At 44.3% G+C, this 25,443-nt stretch overlaps 1 protein-coding gene across 1 annotated transcript in view; it reads right to left on the bottom strand.

Annotated features, from left to right (window-relative positions):
* LOC126188668 (carboxyl-terminal PDZ ligand of neuronal nitric oxide synthase protein-like) overlaps positions 1 to 25,443 on the bottom strand; it is a 982,042-nt gene that overhangs the window by 642,619 nt on the left and 313,980 nt on the right. The gene's annotated exons all lie outside the window — the stretch shown is intronic.

Below are 25,443 nucleotides of genomic sequence, written 5' to 3' on the forward strand. Positions count from 1 at the left end.
GCTGTGGTACCTAGTTTTGACTTCCTTGAACATCTTAGGCACTCCGATAATAAGCGGAGGGTTCAGTGAGGATTCATTCACTTTATGTAAGCAAAATACTGCAGCCGTTTTTCTCCAGCTGGTGTCTTTACAAATCTAACAGTTTTCAGAAACCTTCTTTCTTCATATTATGCGCTGTTTTGTCTTTTGTCGGCAAAAACAGATGTACATTCTCTTCCCTAGACAGTTTCGCTGGGCCGGTAATTGTTGCAGGCTGGAACCCGTTCCTCAGTATGGATACTAAATACGTTTTGTACCAGTTCAGCCTTTAAGACTGTAAAAATGTTATAGCCCTAAGTGTCTGACGCAGTATGCGGTTGAATTTAGAAACTCTTTACACTGTAAGCCAGCCTTCCGTGGCCATTGCCATCGCCAATAAAATTCTTCTCGATATGCGATCATATTGTCAATGCGTAAATTCTCCAACGTTTCCGCCACTATTGCAAATGGCTTTCCTGAGGCCTGAGGAAGGCCATTTGCAATAATGACTGAAGCTTTGCGGAAATTTGCACGTTGACAATGCTGTCATATACGCAGAAGAATTTTATTTTCTAGTCTTTGTGTTGTGTTACCAACTTATTGACGTGCACTATTATTTGAAGAGGCAACGCTACCTAAATACAGAAAGTTGTTCATAGTCTCTGTCCATTAGTTTCTAGTTGTCACTCGGGCTGCTTGAGAATTACTCAATAAGTTCGAGCCCTTATCTGAGGCACGGCAGATCGGCAATGTCAGAAAACAGGGATTGTACACAAACGTTATGACTAACAGTCAAGCCATGTCAAGCGTAGCTGGCCACTGGAGGATAGATACGTGCCTCCAAGACAGAAAGGTGCTTTGTACCTAGTATAAAGTGTTCATACGTAAACGTGTAGCCATAGTTTCCAAACAAGTTGCACAATAATTCTCCACAGGAGCTAATTTAACACAAACTAATAAGTTGATTGTATCGAGTAGTGCCTATCGTCTTATATATGGACTTGTTTTCTTGTCCTGTCCTGAAGACCACCAGATGCATGTAATAAACCTTCAGATCCATTGCCGGTTAACACTAAAATCAAGTTCGATCCTTAAAGGAAAGAACGAACTGATAGAAATCAATACTCATATTTCGGCAGAGGATTTTGGCGTGATTGTTTTATGAACGAAGTTAGAATATTTTTTTAGGGGTAATTTTGTTCTGTCGTTGCAACTACAAAAATGCGTGATTTTTTTTTTCACCAGACGCGTTTCCCTTTATTGAGGTAAAGCATAATCAGTGGTCTGTAATTAAGTTATTTACATTTATATTTGCCTCTAGATCGAGAAACAGTTCGTTAAGATGATGTTGATTTGTACTTATGGTGATTTTCGCTTGATTTCTAGCTTACATCAGGAAACGGCGTCTGCTCGCACATAGTTGTTTTTCTGCGTTTGACACTGATAATTTTGGTCTAATTTTTAGTTGTTCTGCAGCACTATGCATTTCTTATGTTTTTCACAACATACTTTTTTGCACACCACAAAAATACTCTCAAGAATTGTAAAGCAACTACGGACACTAGGGCCACACAAATGAAGAAATTATATTAGTCCCTTCAGCACTGTAACGGGCTGCGTATCTCACGGCTTGACAGACACAGCTGGTCTTTCTACTCCAGTAGCCAAAACAAGTATGCCATTGTGTTCTGACATCCAATACTGCATGACGTAGGGTGTGGTAGGCACTCTCCTGTCTATTCTTATTCGAAAATCTTGACTTCGATTTAGTAAATTCTAAGAGAAGCTTTTTTTTTTTAACACTCCATATTTCACGGTCAAAAAAAGCATACGTGTAAATACCGCGCAAGAATAGTCTGCAAACAAGACGAGTCTGTTTCTCGTCTTCAAGAGTCAGGGCTGCTAACGGCAGGAAAACTACCAAGTGCATTGTTATATTGGATCTACAAGTTTGCTTTCGCCGTTTTGCTGTAGATGGCAGCAGCGGCAAGTGGGGTTCAGGTGGTTGGTCATAGGTGTAATACAATAAGCTTAGCCATCTGTAAACATAATGCCATAAAATATTAGTCAATTTGTGATTGCATCATAAGGTGATTCTCGATTATGTACGTCAACTTACGTACCGATTTCTCGCCATTTGAGGGAAGTTATAATTTTCTGCTTTAACATGAAGATACCTGCGGCTGTGGCTCATAAAATGCTGGGTAACACCAATGGTGAGTTACCTATTAGTGGAAGAACGTGCAGAGAATGTTTTCAACGCCGTAAGAACGGTGATTTTGATACCGAAGACCGGCATGGCAGTGGAAGACAGTCACAGGACATCATTATCGAAAGCAATTGATACGTTCGAACTCAGCACTGACACACAAACGGCCACAATACAGAGATATACAGGTAAAGGTAATTTTGTTGCAGGTCAGTGCTCGACCCAATGTCGCAAAACGCATCAAAATATACATGGAGACGTTGAAATGAGAAGTCCTATCCTTCCCGCCGTATTCTCCATACGTTACTCTCTCTGACTACCATCTTTTTCGATCACTGGCATAGTCTGGCTGACCAGCACTTCCGATGATATGAACAAGTGCAAAATTGAATCGATTCATAGATCCCCACAAAAGACGCCCAGTTCTTCCGCCATTGGCTTCGTATGCTACCCGAAAGACGGAAGAATGTAGTGGCCAGCGATGGGCAATACTATGAATCATAATTTTTTTTGTAAACTTTTCACAATAAAGCTCCGAACTTCGAGAAAAAACGGCGGAAGCACGGAAGCAAAGTTGTAGAACTAGTATCACACAAACGACTACGTTCGACGTTAACGAGCAATAACCACTTACAGACTGTAGGTGGCAGCATGAGCAGTGGAGGGCATATGAAGAGTGTCGGGGGGGGGGGGGGAAGTTGAAAACAGTGCAGTTGACTGTGACGCTGACGTAGTAATACGGAAACGATCGATTAATCTGAACTTCAAATGGGCATGATCATTGGCTTTTGGACCAAGGTTTGAAGCATTTTCGAAAGGGCTAAGTTCTTAAATTAATCAGGTGTTGTAGTTGTTGAAGTATAATGCACCTGGAAAAATGGCGCTACTCAAAACCGGCGGAGAGCCAACTGTGATGCAAAACGGGTCATAGATAACAGGGGTCAACGGCGGCTGCTAAGGTGTGTACGTGCGAACAGACGTGCAACTATTGACCAGTTGACCACCAAGATGAACCAACAGTGTGTCCTCAACAGTCGTTCTGTGAATGTTGCCGTGTATGGGCCTCTGCAACAGGCGCCTGGTTCACGCATACACGCTGACTGCTGCTCATCGGCGTTGTCCTCTAAGCGGTAACGGGAGGCCTTTTCAGACGACTCACGTTTTATGCTCCACCGGAAAGATGGCCTTTGGTGTGTAAATCATGAAACGTCTGAAAGCAAACATCCTATAATAATCGTCGGTCGTGCCCAGGCCAGAAGACGGACCGTTACGGTCTGGAGAAAGTTTTCGTGGCATTCCCTGGGTAACTTCGTCATTCCGAAAGGCACACTGGATCAACGCAACATGCATCTATCCTTGGCGACCATGTCCACCCTTAGATGCAGTTGGTTTCTCCTCGGCACGATGGCACTTACCAGCAGGATAATGCAATGTGTCACACAGTCTTCAGCGTACGTATGTGGTTCGAAGAGCACCAGGATGAGTTTATCATACTTCCCTGGCTACCAAATTCCCGTGATGTAAATCCAGTCGAGAATCTGTGGGACCACTTCGATCGGTCTATTGACGCGACGGACCTCAACCGGGAATCCTAGCGTAGCTGGCCACTGCACCACAACAGTGGAGTCGTCATAGCTCCACATCCCAGTCGGTACCTTCCAGAACCTAACTGACTTTCTTGAAACTAGACGTGAAGGCCAAGACTCTTATGTGGTACAAGTTTCGGCATTACACTGATGCCTTCTTCAGGCCCCACACGTCATAGTCGTAAAATCGCTATACACGGAAGGAACCATATAACTGGATCCGTGAATCAAATGGCTATGCAACAGCTCTTGGTGGCCAGGCGACAGTCTGTGCCTGAAGATGGCGTCAATGTAATGCCAAAACAGGTAGCACATAAGAAGTTCATAAAATAAATTTGTACAATACATACGGATGTTGGTAAATTATTGCATCAAGAAATACATGCCAGCCGTTGTCCCACCTTCCATAATTGATCAACAAAGATAAATGACTTTCGTCCTTGACGTCTGCGCTAAGATGGTTGTTCAGCATTTTAACAGGTGGTTACATTAATGTGACTAGACAATGTGGTATCAACTGTTGACATGGGCTGAAATATCATAAATAAATCAGAATATTTTATCGCTTTCAGCCCAAGTAGAATCACTGTTACACTAATAATTGTTACACTAATAATTCAAATAAATCTGATAATTACTAAGGAACCAGACTATTAAAAATGTAATAGAATTAGTAGACAATTTCTAAGACAAATCTTTCACTTCTGAATTTGGTAAGGGTTATGATAATTGGATAATGTTCTGAATTTTTGGATAAAAACTAAGAGGTTTTTCCAAAGCAATATAATAATCCTACTTTCAGCAACTTATTATCGCACGTTTTGCATTTTGTTTGTTGCTATCAACATTTTAATTTGAGTCATATAGCGTCTACGCAACATTGTCAAATACCTCCTTCAGGATACTTTTCTCACAGTCAGACGTAAAAAGAAACAGGTAGCTCTTAGAATCATTTCGCAAACATGTCCGGAAGACTAGCTTGGTTACCTTATTCAAGGTCGTAGGAGAAAATTAAACTTACTACTTTCTGGTTCCTTTTGCAGTATACGTTTTAATTTATCTAAAATAGCAGATGAATAAACATGAAAGCAATCAAAGACAGGCAGTGCAGAAGAATTATAAAGCAAGGAGGAAAGAATGTCCTTTCCCTCCTCGATTTTAGAGTCCAGTACATTCGCTGCGGAGTTTAATACTCATTCTGCACAGTTAGATCAATTAGACAGTTGTTAATGATAACACGTAGTTAGATGCAGAACAGAGAATATGACTAGAAATATCGCTGCCAATAAAACTGTAAGTACTGCTTCAATGAATTTCATATCCAAGCAACTTTCGGTTTAGTATCTGGGTTATAGCAATACTTCAGATCGATAAATTCCATTAACCGACCATTCTTGTTATAGGCTTCCCACGTAATTGTTCCCAGCGAATTTGATTTTCTTTTTTCACAAAAATAAAACTTCTCTCGTGTGCCCGTTCTACGTGGAAAGAGAGTCACTGCAATATAATTCTAATGGCTCAGATTACAGCAACAGTAATTGCCACGTTTTAATGGTCTCACGAGGCATGAGACTATTATATGAACACGCATAGCTGTGCAGTGCTGGTGAACGACGATCAGTATGAGTAAAACGTCGGTATAGAGATGAAAGTATTCGATACCAAAAAAAGTTGGTACTTTTCCCATGTTTTTCCTAGTGCCTGTTCACCTAATGGAGAGTTACGCGGCAGTAGCAGACGGGAGCAGCTGTTTCATTAGATGGTGTATTACTTCGGACGGATATTCACTTGTTTGCAGTCACTACCGAGAGGAGGCATATTTTGAAAGTGTCTCGTAGTTGTCGAAATTATATTTTGGGTATCGAGAAATTCGACAGTGACATACTGTCTCGAAGGCACGAAAGGCCAAAAGAGAGGAAAGAGCGGGACACACGTGAATGGAAACTTGCAGCAAAGAGTGGCTGGGAAAACGTCCGTACAATTCGAGACAGAGTGCTTTGAAGTCTGTCGGTCACTCACATTTATAAACAGCAGCCAGTGAGTAAGTGCCCCTCTGCGTCTGTGTCGCGTTAAGGCTGCCAAACCTCAAAGGCCAAGGCAGCTTCGTCACGACGCCGTTTAAACTGGACTGGACTGGCGACCTCTTTCTTCCTACCGTGGACCGTCGCCTTTTGCTTTCGGAACCGTAAAGCAGTACGCAGCTATCATGCCCTGTACTCTGACTTTCCACTTTGACGATATTTCTATGAGAGAATTTTTTTCCCTTCTGCTTTCTTTTCTTCTGCTTCTTTGTTCTGTACACATATCGTCAATGGTTAGAGTGTTTGAATCATGACTTGTAAAAGGGGATTAAATCCAATTTTATCTTTTCTTTAGGGCAGTATAATGCCGGGATCTTGACATATAAATAGAAACGTTAGTATGAAAATAATTATACCCCTATCAGTCTTTGACCAAACACCAAGGCTTCAATATTTTGATGTAGTCTCAGTAGTAATTAAGTCCTTTTAACACTGAAATGTGTTTGTGATCAGAATGAAAGGGATTACATATGACAATAACAGACTAATTTGTTATCAAAGATAAAAGATAGGAGGCTGTGATTCCCTTGCATTTTATTATTAATGATTGTTTTAGAGTTTTAATGTGATTGATTTAGGCGAAATTGTTAACAAAACCACAAAGACGATAAAAGGGTGGGTGTGAGAATGACACCTTATATCAAGGAATATTGTGTGTGTATCGTGTACTGAACCGGGGACGTAGAAACGACGGATAAGTTTCGCCCCACCGTAGACCTCAGTTGTTCACAACAACCCCAAAACAGCTTACAGCAGTCCACGCACCCCACCGGTGCCCCATACCGAACCCAGGGTTATTGTGCGGTTCGGCACCCCCGCCCCCCCCCCCCCCCCCCCAAGGTAGAGTAGTAATTTTGGTGTTTGCGCACGTGGAGAAAGTGTTTGCACAGCAATTGCCGACATAGTGTAACTGAGGCGGAATAAGGGGAACCATCCCGCTTTCGACGAGGCAGATGGAAAACAGCCTTCTTTCAGGTGGGCTAGTTCTGCCATAACACCATCGCCTCCAAATTTTAATGTTGGCAGATGGCTCTGAGCACTATGGGACTTAACACCTGAGGTAGAGCTACTTAAACCTAACTGACCTAAGGACACCACACACATCAAGGGCCGAGGCAGGAGTCGAACCTGCGACCGTAGCGGTCGCGTGGTTCCAGACTGTAGTGCCTAGAATCGCTCGGCCACTGTGGCCGTCTACTGTTGGCACTAGACAAGCTGGCAGATGACGTCCACCGGGCGTTCGCCATACTCACACACTACGATCGGATCGCCACAATGTGTACCGTGATTCGTCACGCCATACAACATTTTTCCTCTGTTCAATCGTCCGACGTTTGCGCTCCTTACACGAAGCGAGGCGTCGTTTGGAATTTACCGGCGTGATGTGCGGCTTATGAGCAGCCGCTCGACCATGAAATGCAATTTTTCTCGCCTCCCACCTGTTATAGTACTTGCAGTGGATCCTGATGCAGTTTGGAAAGCTTGTGTGATTGTCTGGATAGATGTCTGCTTATTACACATTACGACCCTCTTCAACAGTCAGCGGTCTATGTCAGTCAACAGACGATATCGGCCTGTACGCTTTTGCGCTATACGTGTCCCTTCACGTTTCCACTTCACTATCACATCGGAAACAGTGCACCTAGGGATGTTTAGGAGTATGGAAATCTCGGGTACGGACGTATGACACAAGTGACACCCAATCACCTGACCCCGTTCGAATTCCGTGAGTTCCGTGGAGCGCCCCATTCTGCTGTCTCACGATGTCTTATGACTAATGATGTCGCTGATATGGAGTACGTGCAGTACGGGTCAGCACACGGCACCTAATATGAAAAACGTATGTTTGTGAGGGTGTCCGGATGCTTTTGATCACATAGTGTATCAGACAAAGTTCTGCATTTTCGTCAGTGTGTACAATAGAGTTTCGCAATGCTTGACGATAGTCGTTTCTTTGCCTATGTAATGTAGGTTTTCACGGTCTTTAGTATGGATAGGGACCGTGATTTCTTAGTGCAGATGAGAGCAGAGTTAGTGACATTTCGCTCTCAGCTCCAGGCCGTGTTTGCTTCGGTTACGGGGCTTGAAACTGGAATGGATGACCATCACTGTTGTGAACTGATCGTGAGTATCCAACGGACGTCCAGCACGACACCACACACGAGTCCACCTATCGGTCCGCACCGCTGGCCAGCCCAATCACTGCTCACTTTGAGGTCAACCCCTCACCTGTGGACGATTGGGAGGACATTTTGGGGTGGCGGGAGGCGAAAGAATTCTCGGGGAGCCGAACGTAAGGCCTCCTTGACAAGCAGGCACCAGGTGCTGTATATACACTCCTGGAAATTGAAATAAGAACACCGTGAATTCATTGTCCCAGGAAGGGGAAACTTTATTGACACATTCCTGGGGTCAGATACATCACATGATCACACTGACAGAACCACAGGCACGTAGACACAGGCAACAGAGCATGCACAATGTCGGCACTAGTACAGTGTATATCCACCTTTCGCAGCAATGCAGGCTGCTATTCTCCCATGGAGACGATCGTAGAGATGCTGGATGTAGTCCTGTGGAACGGCTTGCCATGCCATTTCCACCTGGCGCCTCAGTTGGACCAGCGTTCGTGCTGGACGTGCAGACCGCGTGAGACGACGCTTCATCCAGTCCCAAACATGCTCACTGGGGGACAGATCCGGAGATCTTGCTGGCCAGGGTAGTTGACTTACACCTTCTAGAGCACGTTGGGTGGCACGGGATACATGCGGACGTGCATTGTCCTGTTGGAACAGCAAGTTCCCTTGCCGGTCTAGGAATGGTAGAACGATGGGTTCGATGACGGTTTGGATGTACCGTGCACTATTCAGTGTCCCCTCGACGATCACCAGTGGTGTACGGCCAGTGTAGGAGATCGCTCCCCACACCATGATGCCGGGTGTTGGCCCTGTGTGCCTCGGTCGTATGCAGTCCTGATTGTGGCGCTCACCTGCACGGCGCCAAACACGCATACGACCATCATTGGCACCAAGGCAGAAGCGACTCTCATCGCTGAAGACGACACGTTTCCATTCGTCCCTCCATTCACTCCTGTCGCGACACCACTGGAGGCGGGCTGCACGATGTTGGGGCGTGAGCGGAAGACGGCCTAACGGTGTGCGGGACCGTAGCCCAGCTTCATGGAGACGGTTGCGAATGGTCCTCGCCGATACCCCAGGAGCAACAGTGTCCCTAATTTGCTGGGAAGTGGCGGTCGGTCCCCTACGGCACTGCGTAGGATCCTACGGTCTTGGCGTGCATCCGTGCGTCGCTGCGGTCCGGTCCCAGGTCGACGGGCACGTGCGCCTTCCGTCGACCACTGGCGACAACATCGATGTACTGTGGAGACCTCACGCCCCACGTGTTGAGCAATTCGGCGGTACGTCCACCCGGCCTCCCGCATGCCCACTATACGCCCTCGCTCAAAGTCCGTCAACTGCACATACGGTTCACGTCCACGCTGTCGCGGCATGCTACCAGTGTTAAAGACTGCGATGGAGCTCCGTATGCCACGGCAAACTGGCTGACACTGACGGCGGCGGTGCACAAATGCTGCGCAGCTAGCGCCATTCGACGGCCAACACCGCGGTTCCTGGTGTGTCCGCTGTGCCGTGCGTGTGATCATTGCTTGTACAGCCCTCTCGCAGTGTCCGGAGCAAGTATGGTGGGTCTGACACACCGGTGTCAATGTGTTCTTTTTTCCACTTCCAGGAGTGTAGCTGACACCGTCCCTTCACCAGATGCAGTCACCTTTCCTGTTTCAGAGTAAAACTCTCGGTCTGCAAGATCCGGTCAGTCTCAGAGGTTGGGATTGTTGGTAGTAGGGAACTCCAGTGTTAGGCGCTTTATGTGGCCTTAGGGACATGATTGTTACGGATGGGAAGACAGCCAGTGTGCTATCAGAGTGGATACCGGGTGGAGCCTTTCCGGACGTGGAGCGGGTCTTCCGTAGGCCATGAAGAGCACTGGGTGCAGCCAACTGCAGGTCGTGACTCAAGTCGATATCATTGATGTGTGGCTCTGGATCGAAAGAGATTCTCTCTGGTTTCGGGCGGCTGTCAGAAGCGGTAAAGGCTGCCAATCTTGCAGGATAAAAGCAGTACTCATCATCTACGGCGTGGTCGGCAGGATCAGTTGCGGAACTTTGGTTCGGATCCGAGTCGACGGTCTGAATCAGATTGTTCTGTGACCGTGTAGGCTGCAGATAAATCAGCCATATCTAAAGGCCGTAAATTCAGCTACTTACCTAGGAATTATAACTACGAACAACTGAAATTGGAAAGGACACATAGAAAATGTTGTGGGGAAGACGAACCAAAGACTGTTATTTATTGGCAGAACGCTTAGAAGATGCAACTGATCTGCTAAAGAGACTGCCTATACTGCGCTAGTCCATCCTCAATTGGAGTACTGCTCAGCGGTGTGGGATCCCTACTATATAGGGTTAACGGAGTACGTCGAGAAAGCTCAAAGAAGGGCAACACGTTTTACGTTTTGTATTATCGAAATATAGGGAAGACAATGTCACGGAAATGGTACAGGATTTAGGGTGGACATCATTAAAACAAAGGCATTTCTCTTTGCAGCGGGAACTTCTCACTTACATATCCAGTTACGCAAAATTAACATCTTTTGCTCCTATGTTAAGAAAGAAAGAGAGAGAGAGAGAGAGAGAGAGAGAGAGAGAGGGAGTGAGTGGGAGTTTTTGTATGTGTATGTGTGTGTGTGTGTGTGTGTGTGTGTGTGTGTGTGTGTGTGTGTTGTCTGTGACAATCTCGTTAAACATTTGTGGGCATATCGCGTTTCTTATTGTTTTCTGCAACATAAATATTCATATATTACAGCGTAGCTTGACAGTTCAGGACCTTACTTATGGTAGTGTTTCACTTTTATCACACAACACTATTGCAATGGCCGGCCGGAGTGGCCGACCGGTTAAAGGCGCTACAGTCTGGAACCGCACGACCGCTACGGTCGCAGGTTCGAATCCTGCCTCGGGCATGGAGGTGTGTGATGTCCTTAGGTTAGTTAGGTTTAGGTAGTTCTGCGTTCTAGGGGACTTATGGCCACAGCAGTTGAGTCCCATAGTGCTCAGAGCCATTTGAACCATTTGAACTATTGCAATGTTAGTCAGTAAATATGAAAACAGGCTTTGTTCGTTAACACTGATCGATTTTTTCACATACAAGTAGGTCTACTTACTGAATGGCAAGGTTGAGGGACAATCATCTTACTCAGCGGAAACATGCATCACACTGTAGTGGTTATTGTTTGAGTTTGACCTCTTGTCGACAAGACAGATTCCGCGATTGATGAAGAACAGAAACATATATACCATTCACCCAAGGCAACAATATGAGTCATTACCAACGAGTGATTGTGTAAAGGAGTGAAAATATTAGAGATATAATTGGCTGCCATTGCGAGACCGATTCTGAAGCCGAAATGTGAAGCTATGCACCAGACGCAAAAATCTACAAAACACTCAGCGACCCTGTTTTAGGGACGTAAATATACAACATATGATTAATAATGTGACATGTCGAAGTAGTTGCTAGATATCTGTAGCACGTCTAGTGGAGAAGTTCAAAGCACAAAAAATTCTAGCAGTCACAAAATATTTTTTGAAATTCTTTAGTCAGGGTTTTATATGATTAGAATTAGCTTCAACTTAGGAGCTAAGTCATCAGGCAAAAATACATAAGTGTATGTCGGTGATGTAAATTTTCAAGAAAAAATAGAGAATATTATTAATTTCGAAGAACCTCCAGAGCTCTTGTTGTACAGTAATGTAGACTGTTATCCTACAGGAAACGGATTCTGTCCTGTTTGATGTTGTAGGATGAAATCTTTTTCCTTGTGGGTAGAATGGGAAGGTGACACAATTCAAACAACACTTGGTTTATGCTAGTTGAAGGGGAAAAAAAGAAAACCTCAAGGAGCGGTATATACAAGTGTCCCATTTATCTTGACCAACTGCAATAACTTTTTGTCCGGAAGCAAAATAAAAAATTGGAGGATTTGAACAGCAATATCTATTTTAAAGGAGCAACCTTAATTTTTGTTAGCTAACCCACTTCCTCTCCTCAAAACCTGTTCAAAAACGTTTCACAAAGTACCAGTTATGTAAACATGACGTTATTAAAAACGTAACATACAAGCGACTTTAATTCTCCCATAGTAGCATATAGTGAAATTACCCAGGGTAACATTAGTCATCAACATGCTAGAGTTGACAATGAACAAATGGAAACACAAAGAAAATGCACACTGCTCATTTTGCAATAGAAGATTTTATTGCACATATTAGCCTTTCCTAGCAGCTTCTCTCGTGCATGTGTTCAACACATGTCTACATTACCGTATGTATGCACTGAAAATGTTCATTGCACATTTTTGGCACCTTCTGAAATGACATTTTCGACTATGTTCTGATGATTTGAAAATGGATTTCAGCCTGAAACTAGTCATCGAATGAATAAAACGTAAAAATTAGCGGCTTGGAGCGGTTTTTCGTTTTACTGAATAACAGAAGTTGTTACCCAAGCTGTTCAGCATGCTGGAACATCATACATATATTTAAGACTCATTCTGCCCCCTTCCTCTGTGACTACATCTATCTCCTTCTGTTTGCCACATCTCTCTGTTTATCTCGCCCTCTCTCTCCATATCCTCCATTTTCATCTTCGCCTTCCTGTCTTCCTTCTACACCCACCCACTACACTTCTAGACCTTCCATTGTCACATGCATCCCCCATCCTCTCTGTGTCTATATCCTCATCCCCTCATTCAGTTCGTCCCCTCTATCCATCACAACCAGTCCCATCACACTCATCAGCACATGTAGTCTCTGCAATACAGTTCAATGAAGTAGGCCAATAATATCCCCACAACATCCCTGTTATGCAGGTCAGGCCACACATTATGGGCTCAGAAAGAATTTGTGTGTCTATGATGTACAGGCTGCCATGCAAAGCAGCTGGGTAAAACTGGCCGATACTACTCCAACACAACACACCTGTCACACAGGACAGCCTAACACACTGGGGTCCAGAAAACCGTTTCTTGCCCCTGAAATTTAGACTGCCCTACAAAGCAGGTTGATTTGACATGCTGATGCTGTTGCCACACAACATACCTATTGTGAAGGGCATACAATTTGTCTCCACTGCTATTGAAATTAGGAAGTTATAACCCTCACAGTTCTGATATTCGTGAGGCCTGTTGTTTTTGTGCCAAATTTGGCTGAAATCGATTCAGGGGTTTAGGAGGAGACATATATACATGCATAAACTCTATCTTACATACATAACAGATGACGTACCGCATGGATGACTGTATACTATTCACTTCCAGATCTGCACTATGTTTATATCTTCATTGATTTCAACTTTTCAGTGAGGTAATTCATTACTGACACAGGTAGAGGCGTTGAGTGTGTGTTATATTTAACACGATCTGATGCTTCCTTATTTAGTAATCAGTGTCGTATCATTATTTTCTCCCTAGTAATGTCCACTCGCCTCCATACCTTGGTGGTAGCAGAAGCAGCAGGACTACAAGTAGTCCTCCCAGAGCCGCGACGTGGACGCTTCTGCTGTGGACTCTTGAACTTGCAAATACACTTACCGACCAGCTAATCGAGAAGCGCCGAGAAGAATGGCAACATCTAACTGAATGTGTAGACATGAAACATTCTAGCCGGATTGCCTGGAAGACAATTAAAAAGCTAAATAATGACCCTAAGCAGCAAACGGAAGCACCAAGAGTAACAGCCAACCAAATAGCGTATCAACTCGTTCTTAATGGGAAAACGAAGACTCCAGCAAAACCCATCCCAATAAGAAGTGGCGAAAGTGACACGAACTACTACAGCCGTCCATTTACCATCGAAGAGCTAGAGTCCGCACTTAAATCTCTGAAACCTGGCAAAGCAGCAGGGCTAGACGACCTTAGGAATGAACAGATCCTTAAATTTGGCGTGTACACGAAAAGCTGGCTGCTCCTACTTTTCAATACGTGCATCCGGCTAAACAACATCCCGAAAATCTGGAGAAAGGGCAAGGTCATAGCCATTCCAAAACCCGGCAAACCATTGGGCGAGCCAAAAAATTTCATACCGGTAACATTACTTTGCTGCTTGTACAAGGTGTTCGAGCGCATGCTGCTGAATCGACTTGTGCCTAATATTGATCATCAGATAATTCCGGAACAGGCGGGGTTTCACCCTGGGAAAACTTGCACTGGACAGGTCTTGAATCTTACCCAGTTCATAGAGCATGGGTACGAGAACCCTCTAATTACTAGAGCCGTACTTGTCGACCTCTCATCCGCATTCGACACTGTAAATCACAAACTGCTGCTCACTAAAATATACGCTATGACTAATAATTTCGGGCTGATACAAATTATATCAACACTTCTCAGCAACTGAAGGTTCATTGTAAACCTAGTAGAGATGGGGGATCCGCTCTTGAACTAATTCATAGAGTTCAATCTTTCAAAGGAGTGAACAATCAGTGATTCAGAAAAAAAGAACGGTAGCTCCAAACGTTTCCCACGGCAGAGAGAGAGAGAGAGAGAGAGAGAGAGAGAGAGAGAGAGAGACGGAGCATATCAGCAGCGCCTCTGCTGGTTACAGCACAGTGCAAGCCACACAACACAGCCAGCGCCGGCCTCTGCCCTGCTTCTACCTCGGCTGCCTGCATTGTGCAGTGCCCCATTGGATTTTGTGTTTCACATATGCCGTGGCGTTTCTGTGCGTCGTCTGCTGCGCAGTGTCTGGCGCAGCGTAACTTCGCATCGCACTCTGTCGGCGATCGTTTCAGTCGCACGTCCTGCCCTCTGGGCAGTTGATGCGAGCAACAGGACAGAGAGCCACCTAGCGGATAACATAGGAACTACTTGCAAAAACCCGCTCGCAAGGGAACGAACTATTTGTCTCGGAGCGGGTGAGTTCACCGCTACCCCCTCCCTCGGAACTCGCCCGCTCAACGCTCGCCCCACCGTCTCGACTCTAGCCAGAGCGTCGAGCAAAGCGACTCAGGTGTCACGGCTGGTCTCTGCGGTCTTAGCTCACGCAGTAATACAGCTCGCGGCTCGACCTACTCGACTCAGCGCCTCTGCATCGGAGTTCGTCCCCACTGGATATTGTTCTTCGTAGTAATGCCGCTATGTATATTACATTATTATGTTATGTATACATCAATTGTTTTTATTTTATTTTTATTTGTTTAAACTGATTAGATTAGGTTCCTGATGACTCCTCTTACTATAGGATTTTTATTATAGACACTCGAATTTACGCTTTAATTACGAGCGAACCGATAAACGTATCGCAAAATGTGATACACCAATATTTTCCTTGTTTTATTCTGCGTAAGGCTATATGCAGCACTTTCGTTTTACAGTCAAATTTATATTTTTTTTTCTTATTCTGGTACGGATTTTGCGATTTTAGGCGTCTTCGAAAGGAAACGTTCACTTTAAAAATATATGGCTTGCGATGTATTTGTATGAGGTTAATGAAATTTTAATACGTTATAGCCAAATATATTGTTAATGTAAATCTCAAGTTACAACATTTTCCGATCACCCAAAAAACCACGATAGTGCAAAATAAATCAATAATCAAAAACTTTGTCATATCGTGGAAATTTCAATAAACAATACAAAATTCTTACTCATTATCTGTGTTACTTCAAAATAGGATCAAATAAGATCAAAATACAGGTATAGTACTGGAATAAACCAAGTTTAAAGGGCAATGTGCCTTCCATTTATTTTATATTGTAAATGAGTGGTGAGTCATGAAAAAGAGCTAATTCATTTCAGGGAGTGAACAGTTCTGATCCAATCTCTGAAAAGAACAGTTTTGCCCATCTCTAAAACCTAGGAGGGAACGAAGCCGATGGCGTATCCAGAAAAATGTACTACCCCAAGGCAGTGTCCTCGCACCCACTCTTTTCAACATATGTGTGAATGATCAACCAGTTGCACCAGGGACTAGGAGCTTTGCTTACGCGGACGATCTTGCAATAGCCGTGCAGGGTCGGAACTTTAACGACATAGAAATTAGCCTAACGAATGCCCTCAACGGTCTAACGCCATACTACGAAGCCAACTGCCTACGCCCGAACGCAGCAAAAATATTATCCTGCCTATTCCATCTTCGAAACCGAGACGCCAAACATACCCTAAACATCACGTGGAATAACCAACGGATCGCGTTCAGTAGCACTCCTTGTTATTTAGGCGTCACCCTTGATCACACACTTACTTACAGACATTATGTAGACAAGGTCAGGGGCAAACTATCAACAAGAAATAACCCCCTGAGTAAGCTCACCTCCACAAAATAGGGTGCCGACCCACATACTTTACGCACGCCGGCACTTGCACTCTGCTACTCGGTTGCTGAATACGCTGCCCCAGTTTGGGAAAGATCAGCGCATGCGAAACGAGTGGATCCTCTTCTAAACGATGCCTGTCGCGTAATCACGGGATGCCTAAGACCCACCCCGGTTAGCCAACTTTATTTGCTTAGTGGCATAGCTCCACCCAACATCAGACGAGCTATAGCAAGCGAAGCAGAGCGCCTCAAGCAGCTGCGCGACCAGCGCCATCCTCTCTGCCGACAAAACCCTCCACACACACGTCTAAAATCAAGACGGAGTTTCCTCATCCCAGTTCAACCGCTCGAAACCTCAAAACAAAAGGACAGATTGTCAAAATGGCAAGCAACACTGCTTACGGGAGATCAGGTACCTCTAATCTCACCCAACAAACAATTGGCCTCTGGAAATGAATTAAAATGGCCATTATGGAGAACCCTCAACCGCCTACGAATTGGGGTGGGCAGATGCAACGTAAACATGTGTAAATGGGGATACCGAGACGGGACGGACACGTGCCAGTGCGGACAGACCCAAACAATGGACCACCTCCTGGAATGCAGCAACATGGGGGAAGTGTGCAGGAAAGAAGATCTGGCAAACGCTACGGCAGTGGCAGTTAAATGCGCTGAATTTTGGTGGGACGTGATATGATACATATACTATGTTTATCTTTATATTGTAATGTGACTCCCCATTTTGGGTTTGTTTTATTTATACATATGTGTATTGTATTTGTATTTGTGTGTATATGTAATATGTGGATTGTCTATGGCTTGGACACGATTAAATAAATAACCTCCAAACCGATATAAAAATGTTGAGGATCACAGAAATATTTTCAGTTACCAAATACATAACAAAAGACATGTGTTTGTAATCTGAATAACCAAAAAGACAAGGTGTTGAACTTACAGTCGTGCAAGGAATCCTCGGCAAGTCATTTCAAGGAAGACATACCTGAAATAGAAAGAGATACATATTAGTATTGCTTGCAGAGCGTGTAAACCAGCAGCTGAACAGGTATACAAGAAACTAAGGGCTAGAGATCTTCAGAAGAAGATTTATACAAACGAACAGAATACATAGTTCATTCTCAGCTATTTAAAAAATAGAAATCTTCGCTTAGAAAAGTACTGAAGATGAGTTTTCAGGCAAAAATCATTCATAACTGCATAAAATAATCTTTGGTAAAGGCGAGCAACGTACCTGTATTGATGGCACAGCTAAACTGTTTTATTTCATACATGCATCTCTGGAATTATTATTTTATGAAATGAATGCAGAACACTAATATTCTCACACATCAAACAAAATAATTTAAATAACACCTAAAGGCATCATCTAACTGGCAGATGTCAACAGTAACATGAGTTGGATATGTTATTTGCTTTGCTATGGTGCAGTAATCAATAAAGAAAGTCATCCAACTGACCCTAAGGTGAACCAATAGTATATTTTCCAGTCTATGTTAGCTTTTCCCTCCGTTCACATTGGAATTTAAGAAAATGCGAAAGGCAGTCGAGATTTCTGTCTTTCTGTGCAGTAAGAAGGAAAGTGCTTACGGGTCACCCGTTCTACGACTATTTATAATAGATAGGAGAAAGAAGCAGTCTGTGTACTCCTTGCTGCTGAATGTGTTCGCAATCGGCAGAATTTGTATTGCTCCCACTGTAGTCTATTAAATGCATTCGCAGTTTCCTTACATAATTTAAGATTCAGCAAAGTCCAAATGAATTGCGTTGCTGAAATCGACGAGAGAATTTTTGCCAGTAGCGTCTCAGTATCTTTTAACGTATCAGTCCGCAAACTGTTTGTGAATCAGCTCTCAAAGCTCATGCATGAGACACAGCGTCACAGGAGCAGGCTGGAATGTCAAACAGCCCCACCGACCAAGCCTGCCAATGCCACTACACACACAAAGGGACTCCTGAAGGACCCGTGCCGTCTGAGGCAGTGTGGCGTCTGTCAGTTTACTGTCGCTGAACCAAATACGCTTTAACACCATCTAGCTTCTATCATCACGTGCATAGTGCGGCAATGTCGTCAGGTCGACGGTTTGACAGCTACAGATCACTCAACGCAGCTACTTCGCCAGCGTTCGATACCACTCGGTACGAGACGTTACAGCGTTAGCCACTCGTTTAGGCAAGGTCACTGCTATACTCAAGGAGCCGTATTGCCCCTGTACAATCTCAGAGATCGGGGGGGGTATCCGATGGGGTTCCCCAATGGGAACGTTTGGGCGCAAGGGAAGGGAAAGCACCCATAAACCTGGGAACCAGGGTATTGTAGCTACTGTAAAAATGGTTCAAATGGATCTGAGCACTATGGGACTCAACTGCTGAGGTCATCACTCCCTTAGAACTTAGAACTACTTAAACCTAACTAACCAAGGACATCACACACATCCATGCCCGAGGCAGGATTCGAACCTGCGATCGTAGCGGTCGCGCGGCTCCAAACTGTAGCGCCTAGAACCGCTCGGCCACTCCGGCCGGCGTAGCTATTGTAAATTCTGGGGCTGTGTGTCTCAGACAAGAGTGTGAAGTGTCTGGCTTATGTTTGCGTGTGTAAGAAAGTTTAACAATGGCAAATTGGTCAGGTTTATATATGATATATTTACAAGTTAACAATTTTAGCCCTTTATTTGTAATGTGAAACTTTGCTCCTTGGCAAATTTCATGGTTCTAGGACAACAGAAAGTACCCCACAGGTTTTGATGAGTCTGCGGCTATCAAAATATGTGACAAATGGCAATATCTTTTGGTTGCATTGACTTAGAAGTTTACATTTATCACACCGCATTAGAATGTGACATAAACTCCAATTTAATACGTCTACCAGTTCCTTGAGAAAAAGGAGTCTCAACAGACAAACGAACACACAGACAGTCAGATTACGAATGACAATTTTTTTTGTGTGATATAAATATAGATCCACAATTTTCGGATCTTTTTTTCTTTGGTTGTACCGTCAAACCTTACTTCTTTCCAAATTTCGTGATTCTAGACCAACGAAAAGTAACCTACAGTTTCCGACACGAATCCGCACGGCGGATTTGTGTCGACGTCCGGTGAGCCGGCCAGTCTGTGGATGGTTTTTAGGCGGTTTTTCATCTGCCTCGGCGAATGCGGGCTGGTTCCCCTTATTCCGGCTCAGTTACACTATGTCGGTGATTGCTGCGCAAACAAGTTCTCCACGTTCGCGTACACCACCATTACTCTACCAAGCAAACATTGGGGTTACACTCGTCTGGTGCGAGACGTTCCCTGGGTGGGGGGGGGGGCACCGGGGGCCGAACCGCACAACAGTCCTGGGTTCGGTGTGGGGCGGCGGAGGGGTGAAGTGGACTGCGGTAGTCGTCGTGGGGTTGCGAACCACTGCGGCTGCGGCGGGGACGGAGCCTCTACGTCGTTTCTAGGTCCCCGGTTAACATAACATAACATAACATAACATAACATAACCTTCAGACTGTGATAGTAGAAAATTGGAAATTTGTGGTAAGTTCCTAATGGACCAAACTACTGAGATCATCGGTACCCAGGCTTACACTCTATTTACAATCTAACTGGAACGAACTTACGCTGAGGACGACACACAGACCCATGCCCTAGGGAGGACTCGAACCTCTGACCGCCAGCTGGGGTGGCCGAGCGGTTCTAGGCGCTACAGTCTGGAACCACGCGACCGCTAAGGGCGCAGGTTCGAATCCTGCCTCGGGCATGGATGTGGGTGATGTCCTTAGGTTAGTTAGGTTTAAGTAGTTCTAAGTTCTAGGGGACTGATGACCTCACAGGTTAAGTCCCATACTGCTCAGAGCCATTTGAACCATTTTTTTGATCCTCTGACCGTGACAAGGCGCATCAGACCCCATGGCTACGCCGCGCGGCTATGATGAGAGAATTTCAAAGTATAAAAATGTTACATAAATGGCTGTACCTTTCGACTGAACTGTCTTAGAAGCTTACGTTTATTACACCACTAAGGGCTTTTGCACTTTAGTATGTGACATAAATTCCAACTTGTTACATCTACACGTTCACGAGACAAAGGGATTTTAACAGTCGGGCAGAGGCAGACAGACAGACGGACAACAAAGTGATTCTATAATATTTTCGGTTTATACCGAATAATGTACGGAACCATAAAAACTGTGAGTATAAGAGAGAAAGAAGGTATCCACTCCATTTACTAAACACCTTAACAAGCCTTTATGAAAACACAACAATCGCGTTTGATACAATTTGAGATCTGCCCGAGTTTCGTCGGTTGTTTCACATCTGAGGCAACTTTTTCTGCCAGTATTTGGTTTCATTTAAGAAAATAATGAGCTTTCGCAGGTAGAGTAGACACAGTTGGAAGCTTTTCTTTCGCCCTTACTTCGGACGTCTTTTAAAGCGAGGATGTCTCCAGTGCCGGCTGAAAGATTCATCCCTTGGGGCGATGTCCCGCCCTTGCGCCCTCAGAGCCAGAAAGCTAATCCGTTTGCCTGTGGCGTTTTCGGCGTGCACCAGGTGTTTGAGGCCGGTGGCTAGAGTTATGGCCCCTTTAATCTCGACGGCTCGAGTAATTCCTCTTTGGCTTCCGGCTTCCGTCTGTGGCAAAAAGGTCTGCGAGCAACTGGGGACGCTCTCTTTGCCTGCGCCATTTGCATACGAATTTAATATTTCATGTACACAACTTTTTCATTACATTTCCTGTCGCCTTTCCAAAGAGCTTTGCGTCATTATTCTAAAAGGCTCACATTCCGCCACCTACACCGGTCGCATTTCCCTTTTACGCTCGCATACGATGCCGAGTTTTGTGCAGTCCTTCTTTCATTTTGTTTCCTGGCTAACGAAAGCCTACTCTATCTTAATACGTGCATTCGTTGAGTTTCTTAGGAAGAGAGGTGTAACATCACAGAAAGTATTACGGTAAACTGTGTTATTTCAAGTTTTTTTTTTTTTCGTTACATAGTTTACGAGCTTGTACGTGATGCTTCTGAAAATCTGTTCCTTACCGAATCACTAGCGTAAATCACTTGGAGATATGTTTTCAGAACTAAATGTTACGGGCTGCTCTGCACGGGAAACATCATGCAAACATATGTTCTGTTCTCAACGGCTCCGGAGTTACGGCTATTTTCAGCTCCCGCCGCAAACTTACGCATACTGCTTACGCAAAAGCGTGGATAGATGAATATTACTTTTCTGTCTGTTCTACGTTAGAGGGGTTTGAGCAATGTATTCGAAGTAATATATATATATATATATATATATATATATATATATATATATATATGTGTGTGTGTGTGTGTGTGTGTGTGTGTGTGTGTGTGTGTGTGTGTGGACATAACAACAACATGCACATGTTAGCCCTGTACTTAGCAATTCTTGTAATTTTTCCTTTAAGAACGGTCAGTTTCCTGAGCGATTGAAGTAGGTACTCAGTAGTAAAACCGCTTTATAAAAAGGGAGAAAGGGACAATGCAGACAATTTTAGACCTATTTAATTTAAATAGTGTTTAATAAATTTATTGAAAAGGCTGTGTGTGTAAGGATAATTGGTCATTTTGTTTCATATAATTTGCTATCGAATGTACGGTTCGGTTTTAGAAGTGGTTTAACAAATGAAAATGCTGTATTCTCTTTTCTCTTTGAGGTACTAGATGGGTTATACAAAAGGTTTCGAACGCTAGGCATATTTTTTTATTTAACTAAAGCGTTTGATTGTGTTGATCACAAAATATTGCTGCAGAACTTCGATCGTTATTGAATACGGGAGTAGGTTATAAGTGATTCATCTCTTACTTAAATAACAGACAGCGAAAGGTCATTCTCTGCAGTGTTGAGAATGGCTATGAGGTGGGGTATGAGTAGGGCACAGTTAAATAGGGGGGGGGGGGGTGCCACAGGGATCAGTGCTGGGGCCGCTCCTGTTCCTTATTTATATAAATTATATGTCCTCTAGTATTACAGGTTATTCTGAAATATTTCTGTTTCCTGATGACACCAGCTTGGTATTAGCGGATGTTGTGTGCAACGTTGACACTGTTTCAAGAATTGCAGTTCAAGACATACGTTCGTGGCTTGTAGAAAATAAACTAAGTATAATTCGAAGTAATACACAGTTTTTACAGTTTCTAACACACAGTTCAACAAAACCCGACGATTTAATTAATGAAACTAAACAGTTAAAATTTTTAGGTGTTCAGATAGATTGTAAACTGTCTTAGAAAGCCCACATTCAAATTCTTGTTCAAAGACTTAATGCTGCCACTTTTACTACTCGAACGGTATCTGAAGTAAGTTCGACACGGAAAGTTGTACACTTTGCTTATTTTCATTCGCTTATGATGTACGGTATTGTATTTTGGGGTAATTTTTCCCATTATCAAATGATATATTTGGCTCCGAAGCGGGCGGTTCGGTTAATAAGTGGTGCAAGTTCGCGAACCTCTTGTCGACTCCCGTTCATCAGTCTGGGTATTCTGACGTTGATGTCTATATATATGCTTTACTATCGTTTCTTATTAACAGTATCAGCTTATTCCCAAGAATTAGAAGCTTTTATTTACTTAATATTAGGCATAAATCCGATTTGCATTTAGATCACTCTTGTGCAGATAGCCGCGCAGTTTACTGCTGCACCCATTTGCAATAAAATATCACAAGAATTCAAAAATCTTAACAGAAATCCACGCGCTTTCAAGTTGAAACCAAAGAGCTTCCTCATGAGCCACTCTTTCTATTCTTTCGAGCAGTTCATGGAAAAGTTAAGCTGAATGGTGTGTTATATTGTTGAGCGCGTTGACATAAACTTACGTCTTGTCTTTGTTTAGCCAGGGGGTGGGGGTGGTGGTGGGTGGGGGGCGGTAGCCGCTTGGTCTCAGATGCCTTGCCACGGTCCGCGCGCCTCTCCCCGTCGGACGTTCGAGTCCTCCCTCGGGCATGGGTGTGTGTGTTGTCCATAGCTTAAGTTACACTACTGGCCATTAAAATTGCTACACCAAGAAGAATGTCCGATTCAGTAGGAAAATGTCCTCCGCAGATAGGGACGAAGCGTCGAGTTTTAAAGTGAAATTCCTTCGAGCATAACATAATAGCCCGTAATATTTTATTAATTGCGAAATTTGGTATTGTTATGCAGGCCTTATGCTGTTCGAGCGGAGTAGAAAAAACCCTAAGCGGGGAAAAAGATTCTCGTACATTGTAGGCAACCAAAGAAATATGATAGTGTAAAACAAACCTTACGTTGTTCGACCGGAGTTGAAGAAACACGTAAACAGTAAAAAAGTAGCCAACCGTTATGGATGTAGACAGAAGAAATCAGACAACAGCAATGGAAATAAAAAGAAAATGAGGCAACGTCAATTAAAAGAGCAGTTATTGGGACGTTTGAAATGGACAGAGGGAGCGGAAGCGTGAGCCGGGACGTTGTCGCGTACAAACAGCGGGCGACAGCCGCGTAATGGACGTACGTGGGGCCGGAACTGGCCGCTGGTGTCCCGGCGGCAGGCACGGGGGCAGCAGCTGCTCGCCGCCGTGTTTGAGTTTCATCTGAGCGGCTCGAGTGTCCGTCCACCTCGCTAAACAGCTGCGCGACTCGCAGTGAACGCTTTCGGTGCGGAGGGCCGGCGCTGGGGCCACCACGCAGCCCACGAATACCGAGCGTAGCCTTCTAACACATCCAGCACCGTTAAAAAAATACTCTTGCTGAGCCAGATGCGAAATGTAAATATTTTTGAGAGTCAGACCGATGACCCTAGTCAGTGAAAGGCGCCTCATGGCTTCCTTACGGCTCAGGCACTGTTGACGACCGAGGCCTGTTGAGTGCCACCCAGTTCTGACGTGCGAGCAACAGCGAGAGCGTCAACGAACTTATGTTTCTCTGAGCAGATCCAAACAAACATCTCCCTTGCTGTGTTTATTTAGCAGTCTGGAATTGCTGGCTTCTCTGGTTGACAGAGTTCTTCTGTAGCAACAGGGTGCGTGCATTTCATTCCTGCTGTTAAGAGTATCACCACGAGGGACGCGAAAAATTAGTAACTGCCTCCAGACATTGATTGTAGCGTAGCTGTCTCTATGATCCGTACTGTGAATGACAATCAAATAAATTAAACTCAGAGATGGTAAAATAGTCTATATTAAAACTGAGGAAAAGCCTAGGACCAAGAACTAAAGATGGTGTGCATTATCCAAAACCCAAATATATTAAAAATATCTCCAAAATAACAGACACAGTGCGCATGAGAAGAATCTAATTCACGGGGCATTTAGAAAGAATGGACTTAAACAGGATAACGCACAAAATCCATACATTTTTAAAGAACAAAACTACAAGGCCGAACTGGTACAAACAGACGGAAAAAGACCTGAGAGAGTTAGGGTCTCCAAATCTACATGATAGAAATGAAATCAGGAAAATCACAAACACACGGGGTTCTGAGGAAGAAGAGAGGCCCGCATCTCGTGGTCGTGCGGTAGCGTTCTCGCTTCCCACGCCCGGGTTCCCGGGTTCGATTCCCGGCGGGACCAGGGATTTTCTCTGCCTCGTGATGGCTGGGTGTTGTGTGCTGTCCTTAGGTTAGTTAGGTTTAAGTAGTTCTAAGTTCTAGGGGACTTATGACCACAGCAGTTGAGTCCCATAGTGCTCAGAGCCATTTGAACCATTTTTGAAGAAGAGAGAAAAACTAACCGACATACGTGATGTACGCAACGAAAGCTAGCCCATTCGTTGTTTATGAAGGAATACTGGGCGAAAAGGAAGGCCTACAGATGTTGATTACTCGTGGTCCTAAGTGATCCATCAGCGAAGAATAAGAAGAAGAAGAACTGGGTGAAAATCGAAATCCACAGTAGCTGTTTACTGTGTCATACAATGACAACACAATCAACAGCTATTGCGGATTTGGACTTTTCAATCAGTTTTAATGATAGACTATTTTACCATCTCTGATTTTAAACTGTTCCGGCCGCGGTGGCCGTGCGGTTCTGGCGCTGCAGTCCGGAACCGCGGGACTGCTACGGTCGCAGGTTCGAATCCTGCCTCGAGCATGGGTGTGTGTGATGTCCTTAGGTTAGTTAGGTTTAAGTAGTTCTAAGTTCTAGGGGACTTATGACCTAAGATGT

This window comes from Schistocerca cancellata, chromosome 5 (genome assembly GCF_023864275.1).
Source record: "Schistocerca cancellata isolate TAMUIC-IGC-003103 chromosome 5, iqSchCanc2.1, whole genome shotgun sequence".
NCBI lineage: Eukaryota > Metazoa > Arthropoda > Insecta > Orthoptera > Acrididae > Schistocerca > Schistocerca cancellata.